Source organism: Halichoerus grypus, chromosome 6 (genome assembly GCF_964656455.1).
Source record: "Halichoerus grypus chromosome 6, mHalGry1.hap1.1, whole genome shotgun sequence".
NCBI classification, from domain to species: Eukaryota; Metazoa; Chordata; class Mammalia; order Carnivora; family Phocidae; genus Halichoerus; species Halichoerus grypus.
In genome coordinates, this window is record NC_135717.1 from 146,804,143 (window position 1) to 146,827,954 (window position 23,812).

A 23,812-nucleotide genomic window follows, 5' to 3' on the forward strand; every position below is an offset into this window, starting at 1 on the left:
CAAAATGTCAGTAGGACTGCTTTGAGGAATCCTGAACCATAACGGTAAAATAAACTCTGTAACTGGTTCATTTTTTCATGCATTCTCTAAATGAAAAATGCTCTCAATATGTCATAGTTCTTGTTCTGGTGTGTAACAGCCTAAAATAGTGACCTAAAACAATAATTAAATGAATGAATAAATAATTAAAATGAATACCCTCAGCCACATCAAGGACACAGACGGTTGAGAGCTGGAAAATAAAGACAGAATATTTAAAGATTTCTTTAGAGAAAGTTGAATACTAAGTTGTATACTTTGTCCTCCCCCACAATCCCTCCTACATTCAAAACTTCTAAAAGTGGAGGGTAAAACTAATACAAGTCAGTGAAAGGAAGTTTAACAGACCAACCAAGGAATTGGGTATGTGTCACTAAAGGGAGTATGACACTGATGTGGTTCTTGACTTATGCTTGAGAAAGCTAAAAGGGAAATAGCACAAGGTTGCAAGAGCAAGATCACAGCACTTGCCCTAATGATAGGTTAAAAAGTGCGAGAATCTGATGTACCAGGTGTGGATCTAGCAATAGGAGCACTGGCCTGCAGTCATTTAAAATGGTATCTTGTTCAAAATGATGACCTAGCAACAAAAGAGCCACAGAAATGATACATAAGAACAAAGCAATTTTGACTGGAACAATGCATCTGGCCTAGAAGGCATGAATCCATCTTTAAAGCGTCCTTATCTGCTTTCTTCTCCTTCCTCTTCTCCTTTGATCATAGAGACTAAAGAGTCCTTAACTAAATAGCTGAATTGTTTGGGGGAATGTAAACTAGGAAAGAATGAAGAATCACTGGATGGAACTAGAAGGTATTATGCTAAGCAAAATAAGTCAATCAGAGAAAGACAATTATCATATGATTTCACTATCATGGAATTTAAAAAACAGAACAGAAGATCATAGGGGAAGGGAGGGAAAAATAAGACAAAATCAGAGAGGGCAACAAACCATAAGATACTCTTAACTCTAGGAAACTAACTGAGGGCTGCTGGAGGAGAGATGGGTGGGGGGATGGGGTGACTGGGTGACGGGCATTAAGGAGGGCATAATAAGCACTGGGTATTATATGCAACTGATGAATCCCTGAACTCTACCTCTGAAACTAATAAAACACTATATGTTAATTAATTGAATTTAAATAAAATAAGATTTTAAAAAAAGATTCATTCCTCTGCCTTATATTATGGGGTCCATAAGGAGAAAGAGAAAATATTTGACTTTAAATTAAGTTCCACATTTGATTACTATGTGGGGTTAGTCAATTCAATTTTACCAAACTGGAACTGTGTTTTTGTCTTAAAGTGACCACAAGGCATTTGATAACATAAGATTGATCAAAATTATAATAATAAAAAATAAAAACAAAACAAAACAGAAACCATGGGGCCTGCCAGTGGATTCTAAGTATATTCTCAATTGTGCAAGTCCATTCTACTGATAATATACAGCATGCCATGCTTCCATATTTTAAAAGAGTAGATACAAAGATGTTATGACATTTAGTGTGGGTAAAATCATCACCCCAGATATTTTTAATCTCATTCAATGAAAGAAAGAATTGTGGATAAAATTTATTTGAATGGTCTTTCTAAATCACCCGATATGTTAACTACATACATCTTAGATTAAGCAAATATCAACATAAATAACAAGGACAGTAAATAGAAAAATCTTATGGATGGGTGAGCACTTTAGCATATTGTAGTCATTGTTTAGTAATGGTTCTCTTCTCCCATCAGGTATCTCCAGAACTAGAGAAATGAGGACAACAGCAGGAGGAAGGGCAATGTAAACTATGCATACCAGGAAACAGGGTGTAAACTGAAAGAGAAGGAACGCTAGCATTGCTGCAGGTCATAGAAGATTCTATGCATGCAGCTTCTTCACAGATCCCAAAAGACACTGAAGAACAGAGCCAATGTCCTTAGAACAGTTAAATGTCTGACATAGAGGTCAATTCTTTAGATGCTAAAAAAAAAAAATTGAACACTTGTAATTCTGCTATTGGATCTTTTCTTGTAATGAACTTACTTCCTGAAAAATAAACACACGTGCACACACATACTCACATTGTAAAAATATGTATCTAAATGCCTCATTTTCCCCAACTTTGACAAATTTTGTGTAAAGTCTATATCTTGGTCACACAACTTTTGGATTCAGTTACCATACTAAGACCACCTCAGAGAATGACCTGGAAGTCCCAAAATATCATATCCCACCAAGTCAATATTTTTAGTGGATTTATCAAGAATCAATCTCAAAATAACAATCATTTTTTAAAAAGTGAATATATTGATAGATGTTATTGAAAAGATTCTAGGTCTCAAACCATGACACAGGGATTCTGTTTCTATTCATGTCTCAGGTTTGCTTTACTCTGTTGCTTTATAGTAGCAAATAAGGACAAAAATAGTAACCTAATTTGTATTGCTCACATAGCCCAATACCAATCCTTCTGACCAATGGTATAATGGACTCTAATTTTATAGACCTGAGTCATATGTCCATCCCTCATTATGGTGTTGGGGGTTATGAAGGGATGGGAGCTGGGTCCCCACTAATTGGTATACATGGAATGAATTGGGTTATTTTAGTGAGAGAGCTATGGTAAACATATGAAAAACACAGGTCTGCCATATTCCTATACATGCTAAACTCAGGGGTCCTCATGCTTATTATTCTTGCTTTTTTTAAAAGATTTTACTGATTGATTGATTTATTTATTTATTTATTTATTTATTTATTTGAGTGTGTGTGCAAGCAGGGGGAGGGGCAGAGGGAGAGGGAGAGAAATGTCAAGCAGACTCCACTCTGGGCGCACAGAGCCTGATGTGGGGCTCTGTCTCACGACCTGGAGATCATGACCCGAGCGGAAATCAACAGTCCAACACTAAACCAACTGAGCCACCCAGGCGCCCCTTATTCCTGCTTCTTGAGAAGAATATGGAGACGTATGTGCTGCACTGAGGTTGAAGTCTATATAGCAATTTTATACACTGATAGCCCCATCACACAGTGTTTATTCAGTAATTTATGTAACAATTAGCTAAGAGTTGGTTCTCTTTAGTCTTTGAATTTGGAGAATATCAGAAAACTAATGTTGCCAGGTTCATCACTGCTCCTTAGAAATTCATAATTACACATATCTCAAAATACTATTTTAATCTTTTTCTTAATTCTCTGAATTTGATAAAAAATAAAATGTAGCAACTACAATAAAGTTCACTGGTAAACATGTAAGAAACATGTAATTAAATTTCTCACCTCTGCAAACATTTCTGAAATTGCATGTTTCCAAACTGAGTACATGTATGCCTTAACTTACGTAGGTAACAATTAAAAGAGGAAAGCAAAAGAAAATCAAGGCACTTTGGGGCTTTTGAGAAATAAGGCTTCTGTATAAGCACATGTAAGTTTTCCTTTTATCTGGACATGTTCTACACAATATCCATGGCATTGTAAATTTCACTTTTTATAAGATACTGAAAAACTCCAAACCTGAATAAAAATGCATTTTCATAGATTTTTACTACATATGATTTTTTAAAATATGAAATACTTTCATTCTGATTCAAAATAAAACACTTTGTCATTAATTATGATTCAAAATGGTTAATGGTAAATTAGCACCTGAAGAATTAATCATTCTTTGTAAATCTTTACTTCGTGACATGTAAAGTGGAAGATGCAACAATCTTTAATGACTTCTTTGATGCTGCCCCTCCCCAAATTGTGATGCTTTCCGTAGCTGAATTTTGACAGATTTATAGGCATTCCTAATAATTTTCTAAAATGAATCTTTGTTCATTAATAAGTGTTTCAAACACTGGATAATCCAATGCTTTAAATTTATTACTATCACTTCCAGAGCTATCTTTTGGGGCATCCACTTTGTCTGTTCTAAAACTTTATAAAGACTGTTTAAGCATTAATTGCATATACACATTAATTATGATATATATAATATGTATTACATATACCATAATCAATGTGCATATAGGTATATAAAAAACAATGTATTTTATATATATAAATTCATAATGGCCCAAACTTCCCCACCATATATGCAATATCAACAGTTACAAATTAATTTATGTGACTTCAGAAAGAGAATAAGATGTGCTAATTTGGGGAAATACAGTTTACTTTTGGTGAAATGTCATTTTAATAATGTGATCATAAGTAAATTATTTGTCGAATTACTGAAAGTTTAAAAATCAACACTAACTTTAAAAGGATCTCTGATAGTATTATTATATTAATAAAGACAAGTGATTTAAAATTCAAATTTTCTGGATGTTGTGACATTATCTCCTACCGTATATTATTATACACTACAAAGGAAGAAATTGAAACAGAGGAATCTACTTCTTAAAATCTAGGGTATACCAGATTTTCCTTTTCCCCCCAATTTTTAATGAGAAGCTATGTGAAAATTAATAATTACTTAATTGGTTCTCCATTGATTGTTTACCATTTCTCACGGAACTTAAGCAAGTTGGGTATAAGTAGTAATGATTTTGAGTTAGACTAGATCAGACAAAAGACTCCACAAGAATAGACACAGAGACTAAATTCTTTCTTATTTTGTGTACTCACTTGCACTCGGCACAGTGGTGTTTAAAATACTTTAGACAGGGGTGCCTGGGTGGCTCAGTCTGTTAAGCATCCACCTTAGGTTCAGGTCAAGATCCCAGTGTTCTGGGATCCAGCTGCCTGTTGGGCTCCCTGCTCAGCAGAGAGCCGGCTTCTCCCTCTCCCTCTCCCCCTCCCCCCCCACTTGTGTGCTCTCTCTCGCTCTACTCTCTCTCTCAAATAAATACATAAAATCTTTTAAAAAATAAAATAAAATACTTCAGACAAATAGTATGACCTTCTAATACAATGGTGAAGAACTCCGCATCTCAAAATAAGCTCCTGACTGAAGTTAAAACAGATTCTAAGTTGCATTATGGTTGCATTTTTCCTACAGGAATTAACCATTTGTTTTACTTCTCTGAAGAAATGTGATAGAAAACACCTGAATAGTTGAGGAAACACACAATCACACACCAAAGCTTTCACAGAAGAATGTTGATGTCTAAAGATTATAGATCCTTCTCTAGAGAATCTAGAGAATAGATCTAGAATCTCTAGAATAGATCCTAGAGAATATACTCCTATAGATGTTCATCTCAAAATTTCAAATAATCATGACAGAAACATAATTTATCACTTGACAATAGCCGGTTTGAAGCATCTGAATTTTGAGTGAGATCATCTCATGATAAACTATACCTTCCTCTCACAATTTTAAGCTAACTGTATCAAATTAGATCATAAGGAAGTAACATGAACCCACATTATCTTCATTTTTCCACAGCAAAATTTTCACTAATGTAAGATGTAACACTACAGATGTAGAATGTCAATATCCAGACAGCAGATTAGATAGAGATCTAAAAATACAAATTACCCATCTGAAATAAACAGTCTGTGTAAATTTATAGTTGACAATATGATAGTACATAATATATTTTACATGGCTGACTTGCTTCTGGATTCACTTGCATGAAGAAATGGGTCTGTCCACATTAAATAAAAATACTTTATTTCTTTTATTAAACAAAAGGAACTATAGAATTCAAAATTTTTCTCTTTTTTGCTATAGATTCTAGCAACACAACCCTGATTAGAGCTTAGCTTAGTAAATCATTGGTGTATGTGTATGCAATATGTAAGTAAGAAGTAAATACATATATATATATATATATATATATATATATATATATATATGCATATGTATATATATATACACATACATATATAAAGAAAATTAAGATTGCCTATAATTCTATCTGTGGGAGTTAGCCATTGTTAATATATGTGGATGTACATGCTTCTGGTCTTTTCCCATGTTTTATTATAAAAAACAAACCAAAACAGAGTGTGTGTGTGTGTGTGTGTGTGTGTGTACGCTCTCCCTTCCAATAGCTTTTTTAATTGTTTGTATTTAATATGTATAATATGTAACATCAAATCTAAGTTTATAATATAATAATTACATGAAACATAATGGATAGATAAGTACCATTTTGAATTGGTGGTTTTAGCTAATTATTGATGATTTTAAATTAACTTGAAAATGTAAAAGTATAGTTAAAAGGTGTAAAATTCTAAATATTCTGGCAAAAATGGCCCTGAATCAAAGTACTTGAATATTCATAGGAGACTGCCAAGGTCTTAAAAGTATATTTTCCATTTGGAGTAAAATGCTATGGCCTGCCTATAAAAACTGTAATGCAAGTTATATTTTAACCCACTCTGAGTTAAAATTGTGGAAAGGTTCCATTGTAATCACATCTCCAAATTTTATTTTTCTTCATTTTTACTTCATTTTTACTTCTCTTGAACCCTATTTTTTTTTTATCTTTGATAGTGTTAAATTCAAGTCCTTCCCACTTTAGTAGACTAAGTGCCTAAAACAAATGAAGTCTCAACACATAAAATTTGACTCACAGTTTCAAAATAGTATATAGAACTTACCCATCCAAGAAGGATGTAACAGCAGCTGAGAAGCTGTCAAGGAGAAAAATGCCAGAAGGATTAATAAATCATATTGCTGTAACATGACGATGAGAATTATAAACAGCTATGTAAAAATTAGGTTGCTAGCAGTCAGATGGCTTGGCTTCTTTCAGCCTTGGTAGTAGAGTGGTGTACATTTATCTTCTGTTATGCACTGGTAAATAGCTGGCAAGCTTGGTATATATAAACATTACTTAAAGACGTTATGATTGGCTTGGATCCAGAAAATGTCCTCTGACATTACCATTAGCTATCAAAGATCTTAAATATTGCCGGAGATATTTGAAGAGGCAAAGGAAAGCCAGAAATCCAAGAAAGACAATAATAGCCAGAAAAATAGAGTGGATAATTAGGAATAAAACATGCACACTTAATGATATAAGAATTTTAAAACAAATTAATGAAACCCAAATGTCTATATGGTTCATAAGAAAGAGTGGTTTAGCAAATTAAAACAGAAAGGAAAGAAATATCTTAAACAACAGCTTGCTAAGTAGTATTTTTTATTTTTTATTGTTTTAATGTTTTTTACAAATAGAAACTAATCTTCCCAATATACTTTCCCTGTTTTACATGAAAAAAGGAATGCTATCATTCTACTGTCATTACCTGTGACCCTATTAAAAACAAACAAATGAAAAACTTACATAACCACCAAGAAAAAAAATGTTAAAGGAAAACCTCACTTAATCGTCATTCCCCTTGCAATTAACTAAAGCTTTTGAGAAAGTCAAGCAATAACTTAGCTATGATGTGCTACATTTGGTTTGCTGATTTAAACAATGCTCACACAATTAAGGTAGTTTATTGATAAGCAAATTTCATCAAGAGTTAACCATAATAATAAAATCATATTTCCAAAACAAAGTGTATGAGGAATGAGATGTTTTTACAAGTGTCATAAATGAGTTTTTGAATTTTCGTCCAGTCACATGATTCTACCTTGCACTGCTGAAACTGATAATTCGTTTTATGAACACATATTTTAAATATAGTCAAGAAGCAAGGAAATTAAGGTTGCCTGCAATTCTACCTCCTGGAATTAGTCATTGTTAATATGTGGATATACATGCTTCTGGTCTTTTCCTCATGTTTTATTACCAAAACCAAAGCCAAAACCAAACCAAAACAAACAAAAGTGCTTTCCACACTAAATTCAGTTGTGTTAAAATAAATGCAACATTTTAATTTTTAAACCAAGCCAAACCAAAACAAAACCTCTCTTGCCAAATATTACACATAAGAATGTGAGGAACGAATGTTCACTATAATCCCACTCAATAAATGAATGCTGAATTTGCTGCATGTCATACCAGATTTTTTCTATGCACATAACAAAGTGTTTTAACATTGTGTTCTAATGAACAAACATATTTGTACAACTGTAGTTATAAAGCACATGATTTTCAAAACAACTTTTTTAACATTGTATCTTAGACATTTCAATATCCATTCAAACATATCTAGATTTACTGTTTTATATACTTGTAATAAAAGAACAAAATGATTAGTTTATATAATTTTTTGGTAATAGAATAATGCACTTTAACAAGAACTGTCAATTATTAGTTTTTATAGTTAAAACAAGACTAAATCAGTTTTGCAGGAAAACAAGGAGAAAGAGCTTAAGGAGAATTTATGTCAGGTGCAATTTGCAGTGATAGATGTTATCATTAAGAAAATAAAATTGTGTAAGTAAGGAAGCCAAGGACTTACTCAGCAGAAGGCGGGTCTGTCAGGTTTAATCCTGAATAGAATACAGCTGAAAAGTGAATATTAGGAGATTAATTCTAAAGTGGATTTTCCGAAGTTGATGCTAAGAAGTACAAGAAGTCATCTGCCAAAATCAAGAATCAGAGCATTTGAAACATAGGAGCTATTCCAACACTGTTGAATTTTCATCTCAACTAATTTACTTTTGTCAATTTTATTAAGAAAACCAAAATTTGTATTAAAATTACCATGTTAGAAAGACTTAAGGATGACATGCATTTGAAAAATAAGTTAACCTCATAATAAAAGCCCTAAAAAGATGTTATACATCACTTTCACCTATCTAATATCCATGAAAGCATTCCCCAAAATGACAGTAGAGTGTCTATATTAGTTTTTCCTCAGGTGTTGCCTTTTGTTTTCTTTGCAATTTAAAATATTCAGTCTATACATACTTCTATTGTTGCCCCTAATAGCACCTTTAGAAATGACACGCTTTTGCTGTTCAACCAGAATTCGTAAAAATAAATTACCTCTCAATTTTTTTGAGTTTAATCATGATATAGTTTCTTTGTTAAATCTTAGGTGATTGAAAAATAAATCACATGTGCCATAAATATCCTTTGAACCACAAGCATTGCAAATTGACATTACAGTGTGGATTTTTCATCTTGACAGCTTATCGTAGGAGCCAACTTGCCCAGATTTTCTTTAAAGAAGAACAGGATAAACCTGGTCAAACATAAAGAATAAAACAAAGTACTTGTTTATTGCTATAAAGAAATCCACCATGGATCAGCTTCCATATGAGATGTATTCCAATTCTCCTGGATAGGTTGGAAATTTCAACCATAAAAATTAGCAGTAATTTTGCTCTTTTCGAAGCACCAGAATAAAGGGACTTTACTTTAGTGAAACAATTGTACCTCACTTGTTCTAAGGGTAGGAAAACAAGCACAAGAAGAAAATCAGAAAATCATATATAGTCTTTTCAAGGCACAGATAAAAACATATTTTTCAATGTTATTTAATAGTGAATGCTTCTGGGCGCCTGGGTGGCTCAGTTGGTTAAGCGACTGCCTTCGGCTCAGGTCATGATCCTGGAGTCCCTGGATCGAGTCCCACATCGGGCTCCCTGCTCGGCAGGGAGCCTGCTTCTCCCTCTGACCCTCCCCCCTCTCATGTGCTCTCTCTCTCTCTCATTCTCTCTGTCTCAAATAAATAAATAAAATCTTTAAAAAAAAAAAAAAAATAGTGAATGCTTCTGCCAATAAAAATCTCAATACCATAATCTCTACTTGTTTTGTCAATATAGGAGTATGATAAAAGGAATTACCCTAAGATGCTTAGCCCACAAAATAGTATCGCTACGCAAATATGTGATATGCTGTCATAACAAAGGTAAGATGGGCAATTTTATTCTGTAAAAGTATAGAAAAAGTCAGAGAAAGAGTCCTCCTGGGGTTTTAGAATGCATGTGTTTCAGTAAAGCTAACTTCAGTAAAATATTGTTTTGCTTTTGGAGTGGGAATTAGCTTCTGCATATGCTGTGGTCAGAAAATATCTTAGGGACAGGGAATTAAAATAATACATCAAAGTAAATATAAGAAAAGTTGAGGCAGATGCTAAGTTAAGGATCATGGTTATAATCCTCTTCTCCCTTTTTAAACGTACTTTTATTGTATCAGATAATATTTAATAAACTATTATTGTATAATAAGTGCTATGCTTATTCTTCAGGTATGTTCCTCTCCTCCACAACAATCCTACAAAATAGGTTTTATACATTTCACTTTAGGTATGGGAAAACTGAGGAAAAGAGAGACATAGTAATTTGCTTTCAGTCTAGTAGGTAGTGAGTGTCACAGTCAGAAGTGAATTGAAATTATCTGACTCCAGTGGCTGTACTTTTGATTCCTGGACAGATGGTCATGATAACCATGTGCGCAGAACTTTCAGAGTTTCTAAGAAATTTTCATGCCTGTGATCTCATTTTCCCCTTATGACCTTATATTCTATCTGCAGGACGGCTGCTATTCTGTATAATAGAAACACTAAAATGTATCTGGCTTTGAGTAGTAATTTTAGGAGTGAGTAGGTCCAGAGTTTATGGTAAGATCAGCTGAGGCTCCTGTTGCAACAGCAATACCGAATCAGGCTTCTCTTACCGGTAGCCCTGTAGGGTTTTTTGGGGTTTGCTGTTGTTGTTTTTTCCCCAAGAACACACTCAAGTAAACTTCCTGCATGTAAACGTATATCTCAGAGTCTGTTTCCAGAGACCCTGACCTAAAACAATAGTTTCAATATCAAACCAATCTTTTGAATCTTTAGCTAAATCTTTCCAGTCTCTTTAATAATCTCTTGCTATTTTCTTCTTCTCAGTACTTTATATATTTTTTAAAGATTTTATTTATTTATTTGAGAGAGAGAGCACAAGAAGGGGGAGGAGGAGGGGCAGAGGAAGAGGGAGAAGCAGACTCTGCTGAGCAGGGAGCCTGACTCAGGGCTCCATCCCAGGACCCTGGGATCATGACCTGAGCTGAAGGCAGACGCTTAACTGACTGAGCCACCCAGGCACCCCATCTTCTTCTCAGTATTTTAATTTATTTATCCAACCCATAAAGCCAATTTATTATGTATATTCAGTTTTGATATTCTGACTCATTTTTGGAGACTCTAGCTGTGGTATCTTATATTCTTGGTTGTTTTGTGATTTTTTTATTATAAATTTGTACCTCTTAAAATTTTACCTGGGGGAATTATTTGTGGCTTGGACTAAAGACAGTTTCTTTCAGCGAAAGTTCACAATTATTTCTGCCAGGTGACTGGGGGGCTATACCAACATAAAACCACTTTATTTTTTTTTAATATTTTACTTATTTGAGAGAGAGAGAGAGCTGGGGGGAAGGGCAGATCAAGAGGGAGAAGCAGGCTCCCTGCTGAGCAGGGAGCCCAATGTGGGGCTCGATCCCAAGACCCTGGGATCATGACCTAAGCCTAAGGCAGACGCTTCACTGACTGAGTCACCCAGGCGCCCCCAACCTAAGACCACTTTAAACTGTAATGTTGCATTAAAGTGTTTTACATCACCTAAGTAAGGTAAATTCAGGCTATAATCCAATATAAGGGTTGGTTTTTAGCTAGGATTATTTTCCCTCTTATTCAGCACTAGGATTTAAGATAGGAACATCTTATAAAACCCTCAGTGAATGTACATTTACATATTTTTTACACTTACATCAAGGGACTAGCCAATTTGCTGGACCCAGCTTTATGACGGGATTATAGTCTTTTAGCCTTCTTAACTTAAGAAAGTACTTGATTTATCTATTTCCTATGCTTTGCAAATCTATGAAAACTAAAACTCAAGTTCACTAGAATTTGCAATTGCTCTCAAGATGGAAGGTAGAATCAACATATTACTTACTACTTTTCATTTTCTCCTTTCATTTAGTTTTGCCTCAAAGTATTCCTTACTTTCTATTCAACTCATCAACACATTTAAATATGTTAATCTACTCAGTATTTATAATCTTTCCCCAAAGAGATGGGCAGATCACTCATTCTGCCATACTGCAGAAATGCAAATCTCTCACTCTAATCTTCGTCAAGTATCTTCACCTTTAATATGTGGTCCTTTTTTTCCCAGCCCAGCCAGCAGGGATGAGTGAAAACAGAGACCTAAAAGTGATGCTAAATCTTTGGTTATTATTTTAATGAAAGCTATGTTACAGATAAAACAAAAAGTTGGAAAAATGGAAACATTAAATTGTTATTCACCCTCATTCAAATAATAATTACTCCTTTTGGTACAGAAAAAAGTTGAACAATGTGTTGGGGCAAATCCTTTAGACCCCAGTGGGACCCAAGGGGAAGTTTTATACACTGTCTTTTCTGTTCTTAAATCAGTAAAAATTAAAACAGGTATTTACAAAAATTACTCAACAGTTTGGGGACCCATGAATAAAGGATACATTTACCCTAATCCTTTCCGGGACAATGTGAAAAGATATCCTTTTAGGATTCCCTAGCAACCCAGGTAAAACTGGATCTAAAGGGCTGAGATGCCTCTTTGCTGCTGAAAAGGGAAAAGACACAAGACAGCCATAGTAAGTCTTATGTGATCCCTGGATAACAAGAGAAAGCAATAGGATTTCCTTTTGCCTCTGATAACAAGACACTTGGCTGAGAGAGAGAAAGCAGGCAGATGTTGAAGAGATCCATGCTCATGATAAGAGGAAATTATAACAAAGAGCAGTGTAAGAATGTGTGTCAAGAAACCAGGTGGGAATACAGAAACTTCAACAGATGCCAGTGTGGTGGGGACATGGGACATGCTTGTACATTGCAACAGATGTCAGTCTAGGACAAAGGAAGGATGAAGCCCAGATGCCTCGCCATCTGATATTATTGCATTATGTAAACTTTTCAGAAATTAAACCAATCCAGGAAGAAAAGAAGGAGGAGGGGGAAAGGCAATTTTGATTTGACTGAAAACCTAAGCCTGACCTGAGAATAATTTCAAGCAAATGAATTTAGTTAGAATTGATTCCGTTATCTTTGGTTTTGCTACCAAGCAGAATGGGAACTCAAAAGCTAATTGTGGTTATAAGAAAAAGTAAATTAAAGTTAAAATAATTACATATTGTCATCACTTGAATTTTAGAGCCTGAGAATATATAACCACAAAACATCCTCTTGATCTCCACAGGAAGAAAATACTGCTCAATTACGTAAAATATTTGACAACATGATAAAAAACATGTTACTAATTGATAGCCCTGCAAGCAGAACCCTAGAATGGCAAGAATGAAAAATCAAATGGAAGGTGAGAAAGTTGAAATAGTATAAACACATACACACACACATACACACATTCTCTTGAAAAGCTGGTAATGAAAGGATATAGGAAACAAAAGACAGTTAAAAGTCATAGCTAAAGGGATATATGAGGTCAAGTCAAGGCTTGTCTTGTTTTCTTTAAGATTACAGGTACTAGATCATGTTTGACTGATCAAAGAGAGTATGTAGTAGAAATCAAGATGCTGAGATGCAGGAGACAGAAAAGCTAGAAGTGCAGTGGGAGCAAAAAGCACCCATGAAGGGATTGGATTTGGAATAGAGTAGCACTTTCTTCATGGTCATGAGAAGGGGAGGCAGCAGGTTAATTTTTAGATATGGTAGCAAAAACATTAAGTTGTTACTATCTGATGCATTCTCTCTGGTTGGAAGTGAAGCCAAACACTGAGGTTAGTAGAGGGAAGAAAGAAGTAATAAAAAATTTAAGTAGAGTGGCTAAAATGTGATTTTATTATGGAAATAAGCATGGTAAACTTTCTGGAGAAACAGTTTCTTGAATGCATTGTGGAAAGCCAACTTGAGTGTGGGGAATATGAAACTATAGTACCTCCAATCTACTGTTTGATGCTTAGCTGTTGGATATAGGCATAGAGAGGGATCTGTCCATAGTTGCATTCTTTACAGGTGTGTGTGAGATTAGAGCAAGGGAGTCAAGAATATTTTTTAAAGGACTATTAGTAAATATGATATGACCAGAAAGAGAAGCTGGGTATGGAGGAATAATGTGAAAATAGAAGGCAGCTAATCAATAGTGAGGCAACTGGGGATCAATGAATTGGGTACCTCCTCACTGAAGTTGCTTGAAATGGTGGTAGCTGTTAGGGTGGTCAGCTGATGAAATTATCAGAGATTTGAAACAAGTTACTAGGAGATCTATAAATGTCCAATCTCAGAAAAGGACGAGGGAAGACAGCAGGCAAATCAGAGAGTTTGTGATAAAGGGAACAGAGACAGGAAGCAAGGGAGAATCCTTATTATAAGGAATTTGTGTTATATAGATTTTATTGAGTTTTCAGGCAAATGGAAGTATCTTTGAACATACAAAATATCTCCTATTTGGAATGGGCTTCCTTGTAAGAAGCCAGTCACAGAAAATACTCAAATAGACTTGATAAGTATTAGTTATATTATGAAGAGCCTTCAAGATATAAAATATTATATTATATCATCTTTGAAGACTCTTCCTACTCTAAGATCTCTTCTGAATCTTCTTTATCCATTCACCATCCATAGTTTTTCTTTTTTCTCTCAAGTTTAATCATTAGCAAAATTGACTATGTCCTCAATCAACCTCCTTGAATGTCTCTCCCACTGTCTTGCCCTAACTTAAATCTGGTTCCTTCATGATGGTACTGCTTCTTAAGACTTAGTAAGACTTAATAAGCCTAGGACTCAAAGTGCAATAAGTACCGTTTCTATATTCATTATCCTATTCCATACAAATGAATCTTTTTCTTCTATAAAACATCTCCTTGGCTGCTATTGTCCCCCATGTCACCTCCCTCTGTTCTTTGATATTAGCTCCTGGCTCACTGCAACTATCTCCAAAACTACTTCTTCAGCAGTGAACTCAAAGTCCAAAGTCTAAGACCTAGACCTTTCTATTCTTCTTCTCAACCATCTTGGTCTCCACCCTAAATTCAAAACTCACTTCTGTGATCATATCCATGCCTTTGTTGTTATTAATCACTGTCACTCTCCCAAAACCTCAATTTCAAGCATGTCTTACTACAATGTTCTATTTTTCCAGCTCAATCCCTCTAAAGGCCCAATTCCAACGATGGTTTGAAGCCAGTGAGACCTTAGCATATTCCCTTATCTCTCACCCCTGGTCCAACACCCACACTTCTCTTACTATCAAGCTTAAATTTAATTGCTATTATAAAATCTCTCACTTAAATGCAACATCAACTCCTTTGTTTTCTGTCACATTTGTTTACTCTCTTAGTTAAACCACAATTACAGTTAAATCCAAATCTCCACCAGCTGCACATCTAAACCTGCACCATCACATCAGCCTGGAAGAAACCCCAAACTATCTGGACTAGCTTTAAACTCATGAGCACTAACTCATACTGTATTTCTATAGTCCACTCACTCTTTTACTCTGCTATAGGATTTTGTTGTACCAGGTCCTTTTGCTTCAAACTTTTCTTCTCCCACTCTCAGCTTGTGACCATTCTTCCTATTTCATTGATGAAAAAAAAGCAGTCAGAAGATAAATTCCACCCACCACCTCCCCCCACACATCTATTTTCCTGCATTTGTACCTGCATACTCTAACTTCCCTTCTATCATCAGGATGGACTGCACTCCAACTAAACGTAAATTTTCATTGTGTGCACAATCTCATCTTCCTTTTCTTTCTCAAAGACACTGCTGTAGCAATTTTCCTTTTGTCTTTCTTTAATTATCAAATATTCCCCATCAACTGGTACATACCCATTAGTATCAAAATAACATGCAGTTATGTTATTCATCTTATAAAGTGAAATTATATTGACAACACTTCTCCTTGCAGCTATCACTTCATTCTTCTAAGTATAAAGTAAAACTCCTTGAAATAGCTCCCTATTCTTGATTCTTTGAATGTCTTTCTTCCTGTTTTCTCTTAAACCCACTACATCATATATTTATTGCCACAACTCCAACAAAACTGCTCATTTTGTTGTCACTATTGATCTCCACGCCGCTAAGTCCAATGGTCAATTCTTGCACCATTTTCCATGTATCCGAAGCAGGTGGCACCATAGATCATTCTCTCTAACTCAAAATATTTTCTTTACTTGGCCTCTTAATATACACAAGCCTGGTTTTCCTTCCACTTTTCTATCTTTCCTCAATCTACTTTTTTGTTTTGTCTTTTTTTGCTTTTAAAATATCTAACACCTAAATAGTAAGAACCATAAAATTCACTCTACTGATTCCCCTAAATGACTTTACTGAAAAATCTTCAACTGATAATTATTTTCCCTTTCAACATGAATGTTAAAATCTTCAACTTGATCTGTAAAACCATTTATAATCTAATTCCCTGCTCCATCATGGACCTCACCTACCTCGACACTTCCTTTAGTCATCCCCTATTCCTCCTTCATAATTTTCAAACCTGCCAGCTACACACCCACATTAAGGTCTCTGCCTTTCTGTTCCCTTTCCCGGGGATACTCTTCCCACACACATTTGCATTTCCTTCAGATCTTTATTTTTAAAAATCACATTTTCAGGGGGGTGGGGTGGGAGGGATGGAGTGACTGGGTGATGGACACTGGGGAGGGTATGTGTTCTGGTAAGCGCTGTGAATTGTGCAAGACTGTTGAATCTCAGATCTGTACCTCTGAAACAAATAATGCAATATATGTTAAGAAAGAAAAAAAGAAGAAGAAGAATGTAGCAGGAGGGGAAGAATGAAGGGGGGGAAATCGGAGGGGGAGAAGAACCATGAGAGACGATGGACTCTGAAAAACAAACTGAGGGTTCTAGAGGGGAGGGGGGTGGGAGGATGGGTTAGCCTGGTGATGGGTATTGAGGAGGGCACGTTCTGCATGGAGCGCTGGGTGTTATGCACAAGCAATGAATCATGGAACACTATATCTAAAACTAATGATGTAATGTATGGGGATTAACATAACAATAAAAAAATTAAAAAAAAATCACATTTTCAGTGAGACATTCCAGCCTACTTTAACTAGAACTGTTATCCCATCTCTTGCACTTAATATTCCCTTACCTTGCCTTTTTTTTTTTCCTTAGCACTTACCACTGTTTAACATAAGGAAAAGTTTACACTATTTCTTGTTTATTTTTGTTTTCCCACTAGAATAAATGTCTTCATGAAGGCAGGGATTTTTGTCTATTTTGTTTACTAATGGATCACAGAGCTTGTACACATAATCAATAAATATTTGTTGAATAAATGAATAATGTCACTTGTTCCATTTTATAATCAGTGTCAAGTTTGAAACTCAGTATACATTTATCAAACTTCTACAAGAACTGTGTTATTATCTTTCAACTATGTTACTGCTTTTGGAAGTCAGGTTCTATACCAATAAAATTTCAGATTTGATTACTAATAGAACTAGTGTTAAGAATATGATACCTACTTTTGTGGACCTTAATTGTAAAATAAATTAATAAAACAAAACTGAACTTATTCATTAGGTCTTTCAAGTTGAATTTCTAGCTTGCCATAAAATTAGCTGATTCTTAGAATTCTCACCTCTAAAAATGAAGAGGTTAAGATAAAGGATTGTGGAAGCCCTTTAATTATAAAGTTTTATTAAATGTCTATCCACATCTAAAGGAGAGGGGGAAAAGAGAAAATTAAGAAATTATGCTCCATTTTGTATTAAACAAAGGTTTCTATGTATTAAGTATCAAGGGAGATGCTTGGTGTGTAGTAAGCATTCAACAAATGTCAGTTATTATTGTCATCATGGTAGCTCTATTAATCTCCTTAAGATGGATTAAAAAAAAACCAACAAAGATTTTTAATTCAGCTATGCTCCCTGTGTAAAAACAAAATAAATCTTATGATTGAGACAAAAATCTTTTGGAAAACAAATAACCTATAAATGGTATAAACCTAAGTACAAAGCAAACATTTGCAAATTGTTGTACTCTTTTTCAGAATTATGATAGTACAATCACAAGTATATATTTTAACCATGGTTAAAGAGTAACTTCCAAATTTAAATACATATTTTTCAAACCCAACTTTAAATTTAGTCAGTAGTATTATAATAGCATTGCATGGTGATCATGGCAGTAGCTACACTTGTGGTGAGCATAGCATAACCTGCAGACTTGTTAAATCACTATGTGGTGCACTTGAAACTAATGCAATACTGTGTGTCAACCAGACGGAAGAAAGGAAAGAAAGGAAAGAAAGGAAAGAAAGGAAAGAAAGAAAGAAAGAAAGAAAGAAAGAAAGAAAGAAAGAAAGAAAGAAAAGATCTAAAAATATAATCATTAAAAATACCTATTTTTAGGTATGGAAATTTAAAACATTTATCCTTTTAATAACATTCAAATTTATAAAATCTATATTCTTACTTATTATATATTTATATAAAGTGAAATATAGATATTTCTCTAAATTGAAAGAGACCATTCCTAATAGAATATTCCTTAAGAACTATCCGTAGCTAAAAGGCTTCTCTAAGGACAATAAGAAGCACCAATTTTTACCTCCAATTACAAAACTGTTAACAGATTCACAATACTTATTTTTGAAATTACAACAGGGGACACCTGGGTGGCTCAGTCATTAAGCGTCTGCCTTCGGCTCAGGTCATGATCTCAGGGTCCTGGGATCGAGCCCCGCATCGGGCTCCCTGCTCAGCGAGAAGCCTGCTTCTCCCTCTCCCACTCCCCCTACTTGTGTTCCTGCTCTCGCTATCTCTCTCTCTGTCAAATAAATAAATAAAATATTTTTTAAAAAAAAGAAATTACAACAGTATTTGAAGCAAAATGTTCAATTTCATTTTAGTAAGAGCCTTCATTATTTCAATTCCTTTCCAGATTATTTCAGACAATATTGAAAACTATTCCAACTCATAGAAAAGTCCAACTCGCAGAAACAGAGAATGGCAACAGAATACTGGTTGCCAGGGGCTGAGGAGAGGGAAAATGGGATTGGTAATAGAGTACAGACTTCTAGTAGAAAATTTTAAAGTAAAATTGAAGAAAAGGATTCTGTAAAATGACTTTTTAACTGAAAAAAAATTGAAAGACCAAATATAAGCTTTTATTAATCAGAAACAAAATAGATGATGTACTTATTAAAATAGAATTAAATTTTCAAAAAATGTATATTTTGAAATTTTAATACTTTCTCCCCTGATTTCCCAGTTTATGTGCACGAGTATACTTGCACAGTGGATCTCCTGGAATATTTTTTTTTAATTTAATTTAATTTTATTATGTTATGTTAGTCACCATACATCATTAGTTTTTGATGTAGTGATCCCTGATTCATTGTTTTCAAGTATTTTGCCTATACAATGGAAAGCTAATGTATGTTTTATTAACATTCCTATGTTAGGCTTCTTAGCTTTTAGAAGTTTTCACAAAAACTTCAGTCTTGATGGTCTTCCACAGAACAATTTTCCTTCAAAAAGACATACCAGTCTGGTTTTATTCTTAATTACCTTAAGGCAAAACAAGTAATTTTGACACATAAACTTGGGACTTGTTATTTGGATCCACACAGTTCTTGAGTGAAGATTATTGCCTCCAGAAACCGCTTAATATAAATGATATTTAAAATAATTTCATAATATATTTTAACATATGATTTTATTTTAGGTTGATAGCAGGAGGGGAAGAATGAAGGGGGGGAAATTGGAGGGGGAGATGAACCATGAGAGATGATGGACTCTGAAAAACAAACTGAGGGTTCTAGAGGGGAGGGGGGGTGGGAGGATGGGTTAGCCTGGAGATGGGTATTAAAGAGGGCATGTTCTGCATGGAGCAATGGGTGTTACATGCAAATAATGAATCATGGAACACTACATCAAAAACTAATGATGTAATGTATGGTGATTAACGTATTAAACAAAATCAACTAAACACGAAAAAAATGTATGGTCTTCTGTCTTTTGAAGTTATAGAACATATTTCTCTTCATAATGAAAACACATTGCTTACTTTTTACACAACAGTAACTAAAGAAAACAAATATTGAATGAATAATAAAAAAACCCTGCTGCAATGATTTTCCCAAAAATGTAACTGTCAAATTTCTCTGTCTTGTTCTTAAGTTAGGCTTTAGAAATATTAAGTTAAAGGGGCGCCTGGGTGGCTCAGTCGTTAAGCGTCTGCCTTCGGCTCAGGTCATGATCTCGGGGTCCTGGGATCGAGCCCCGCATCGGGCTCCCTGCTCCGCGGGAAGCCTGCTTCTCCCTCTCCTGCTCCCCCTGCTTGTGTTCCCTCTCTCGCTGTGTCTCTCTGTCAAATAAATAAATAAAATCTTAAAAAATAAATAAATAAATAAATAAATAAAAAGAAATATTAAGTTAAAAACTAGCAAACCAATGTGCTTTATTGGTACCATTTAAAATACCCAAAGAGTAAACAACACTTGAACATTGTGCTATATGATAGGCAAGAGGCAAAATAAAACTTTCTTTTAACTCAGAATACAAAATGATCATCCATGAATAGTCCTTGAACTCATGCATAGAGAGTATCCAGGAAAATTTCAGACATTTAATAAACACAAGAAAGCCTTTGCCTGTGTAAAATGATTCATCTTAATTTTATTCCTATACAACTTCCTCAGGTTCTCACATCATATTTAAGGGCTCTTCCAATCCAGAGATTCTCCTTTTCAGTAAAATGACCCTTCAAATTATGAAATATAATAAGGAACCAACCATAAGCTAGAGGGTTGACTTAATTCATTCATTTTTCAGATGTATATTTAAAAGTAAACCAGTATAATAGCTTCCATTAAAATCTTTCCTATATCACATTTAAAAAAAATGATCTTCACATTTGAATATATTTTTTTAATTTTGTAAGGTTTATCCATTTATTTAGACATTGATAGTTAAAAAAACAGTTAACCTATGGTTCTCATGTATTTATTTATCCTGAGTTTATTCTTATCCATGTTTGTGTTCTTGGGTCTCCTTCTAGACTTAAGGTACACTCTCCTGTATGAATTTTCTGAATCCTACAAAAGCATAATAAATACTGGTTGATTAAAACCAACAACATGTCTCTTTGCAAGTCCTATTGGCAGATTATAGGATTTATCAATAAATTCTTCCTTTCCTCCAAGTGCGTCCCCAAGGCTTGGTATTTATAGAGTATACTTCCATAACAAATTGTTAGACATAGTCATGTGACTTGATTTAACCAATGGGAAAGTGACAGGGTTCTATTTCTGAGTTGAAGCCTTAACAGGGTAGCATTATGTGTTTCTGCTTCCACCCTGTTCCTTAAAAATGCCATACCACAGTTAGCCATTGTTGCTTCAGCCAAACTACCAGACTGAAAATACATGACCAAAAACCTGTGGTCTTAAGTTTAGATCAAAATATCCTAGCTGAGATTAGCTGACCTGCAGACCACTGAAATTTAAATAAATAATTATTTTAAGCCACTGAGTTTCAGGGGAGGTTGTTATGCAACATTAACATAGCAGAAAACTGTAATATTCCCTAGCATAAAATACGAGCATTTATTCAGAGCCTTTAATAAGACTATAAGAAATACAGAAAGATAGTAAACACTTTAGAAAGTTATTAATAGTAAAAGCAGCATCATATCTTAAATCTTCCCTCTTGAGTAGTATTCACAGGTGATGAATTATTCTTAAAATCAAGGCTGTGAAACATTAAAGATATTTTAAGAATGTCTCAAAGACTGAAAGGTGTACATTTTACCTGCATAGATTACTACCTAAGGGAAGAGCTCAGTTATAGCAAATATTATATTATAATTATAATAAATAATATATAAAATCATTATATAATTGATATAATGTATTAATATCATATAATATTTTATGTAAATAAGTGTCATTCTCAGACACTTTCTGGGTTCCATTTAGATACCATGAGTACTATATAGAGTTAATACAAGAAGTATTTCTTCATAAAGAAATTGAGAAATAGCCATACTGTATAACTTTTAAAATTTTAATATTAGAGTTGTTACAAAGAAAACATATTATTCAACTATATATTGCCTATATATATTGTTACAAATATATTGTAACACACATATCAGTGACTTAATAATTTATGTTATGAATGTATTCTATGTTTGAAGAGTAAATTTGTCTCAGAGGAAGATGAGCTTCCCCTTGAAGAAATTATTTTACATTTGATGTAATGGCTGGGAATTACTGCCACAAAATGAGATGTTGCAGTTTTCACATAAGTTTTGTGGCTATGATAGATTTCTGGGTCCCTGAAGCTCCTGCTTTTCTAATCAGCTCTCTACATAAAATAAAGGCTCACAAGGATGGAAGCACAGAGAAAATAATCAATGGATTTCTTTAATTTTATAGGGTTAAATGAAATCCAGATTTTTCCCAAATTCATAAACTTCATTAGATTTCCAAATCAAATATCCATCCCAGATGCTTCTTTTCACTTCCATCTCTATAGGAATATTAGTCAGACATCTGACTTACAGGATATTAGTCAGACATCTGAAATTTGACAGGTCTAAAATTAGATTCACTTCTACTTTTCCCAGCTAAGGTGGTCTTCTTCTTCTTTTTTTTTTTACTCTATTAATAGCTAAGTAGTATGAACATTAGCATCAGCAAAGATCACAACAGAAAAAAAAAAGGCACACTTAAATGCAATAATTTAGGAGAATTTAATGCAGGGACAGTTAATAAATATGAGAACAGATTTAAAGTAAGCTATCAAGGCATGCTGAATCACTCTGAATTTAGCAACCACAGGAAGTCATCAACATCATTTGGCCTAAAAAGGTGAGGGTGCGAGCACTTATGAAATGTAGGGAGGGCTGAAGCTGGTGCTGTAGCTATAAGACAGTACTGCTCAGGGGTGCCTGGGTGGCTCAGTTGTTAAGCGTCTGCCTTTGGCTCAGGTCATGATCTCAGGGTCCTGGGATCGAGCCCCGCATCAGGCTCCCTGGCATCGGGCTCCCTGGCATCAGACTCCCTGCTTGGCAGGAGGCCTGCTTCTCCCTCTCCCACTCCCCCTGCTTGTGTTCCCTCTCTCGCTGTGTCTCTCTCCGTCAAATAAATAAATAAAAATCTTAAAAAAAAAAAAAAAAAAAGACAGTACTGCTCAATAGTAACTATGGACTTCAGTAGAGAAACTCAGAAAAGGGCAATCTATCCCTTGGCAGGGAGACAATCACAGAAGTAAATACTGCAACTTCAATCTCCCCCTGTCAAATCTCTTCCCGTTACAACTTCCATTAGCCAAACTCAACAGGAAGCTAGGGGGAAAGAAAAGGCCACTGATGAAGTTGGTAAAGATTGGTCTTGTGGTGCCAGAGCAGGGTGGAGAAAGTGAAAAGTAAATCTGGAAGGGTAAACAGTGTATCTAACATACCTATCCAGTGTTTCAAAGCTGAAGCAAGAGAATCTAAATCTGTCCCTCCCCTTTACCCCATCCAGATTCAAAATACATTTTAGTTCATCTAAATCCCAAATGGAAGAATTCTGCCTCTGTTTTTATTTTTTTACATAAACTTTATTATGAAACCCAGGATATTCTGAGTATAATAAAACCAGTGTTATTAATCTAAGTATGGATGACAGTGTGTCTTTGTAGGAATCCCCTGAGATTTTATTAGTGGAAACTATCCTCCACATGTGTCACTAAGAACAAAGTAGCTACGTCAGTGCACCATATCTGAGCCCCTTCCACCAGAGTATGCACAATTTTATGACAGAGACCTGAATCCTTCAATTAAGAGGGGGAAAAAAGGTAAAACATAATCAGCCACGCATGTGTATAAGGTTTGGGGAAGAGGCTGAAGTGCACGTGGAAGAATCATGATGCAAGGTCATTCTGTATGCATCAGCCTGCACTTCCCTTAAGAACTCCTGAGCAGTGAAGAGAACGTTCCTGCAGGTAATTACTGAGCTGGAGAAATAGTAAGGCTGTTCACCCAACCTTCTC

The 23,812-nt window shown here is 34.7% G+C and overlaps 1 protein-coding gene across 11 annotated transcripts in view; it reads right to left on the minus strand.

The window, feature by feature from the left end:
• MGAT4C (MGAT4 family member C) overlaps nt 1-23,812 on the minus strand; it is a 725,092-nt gene that overhangs the window by 621,355 nt on the left and 79,925 nt on the right. For 6 of the 11 annotated variants that reach the window (XM_036110967.2, XM_036110954.2, XM_036110961.2 and 3 more), the window contains one exon: nt 6,570-6,602. The gene's annotated coding sequence lies outside the window, so the exon portion shown is untranslated. Of the gene's footprint in view, nt 1-6,569; nt 6,603-8,327; nt 8,374-23,812 lie in introns of all 11 variants that reach the window. The other 5 variants (XM_036110966.2, XM_078076387.1, XM_036110956.2 and 2 more) reach the window with 1 other exon arrangement.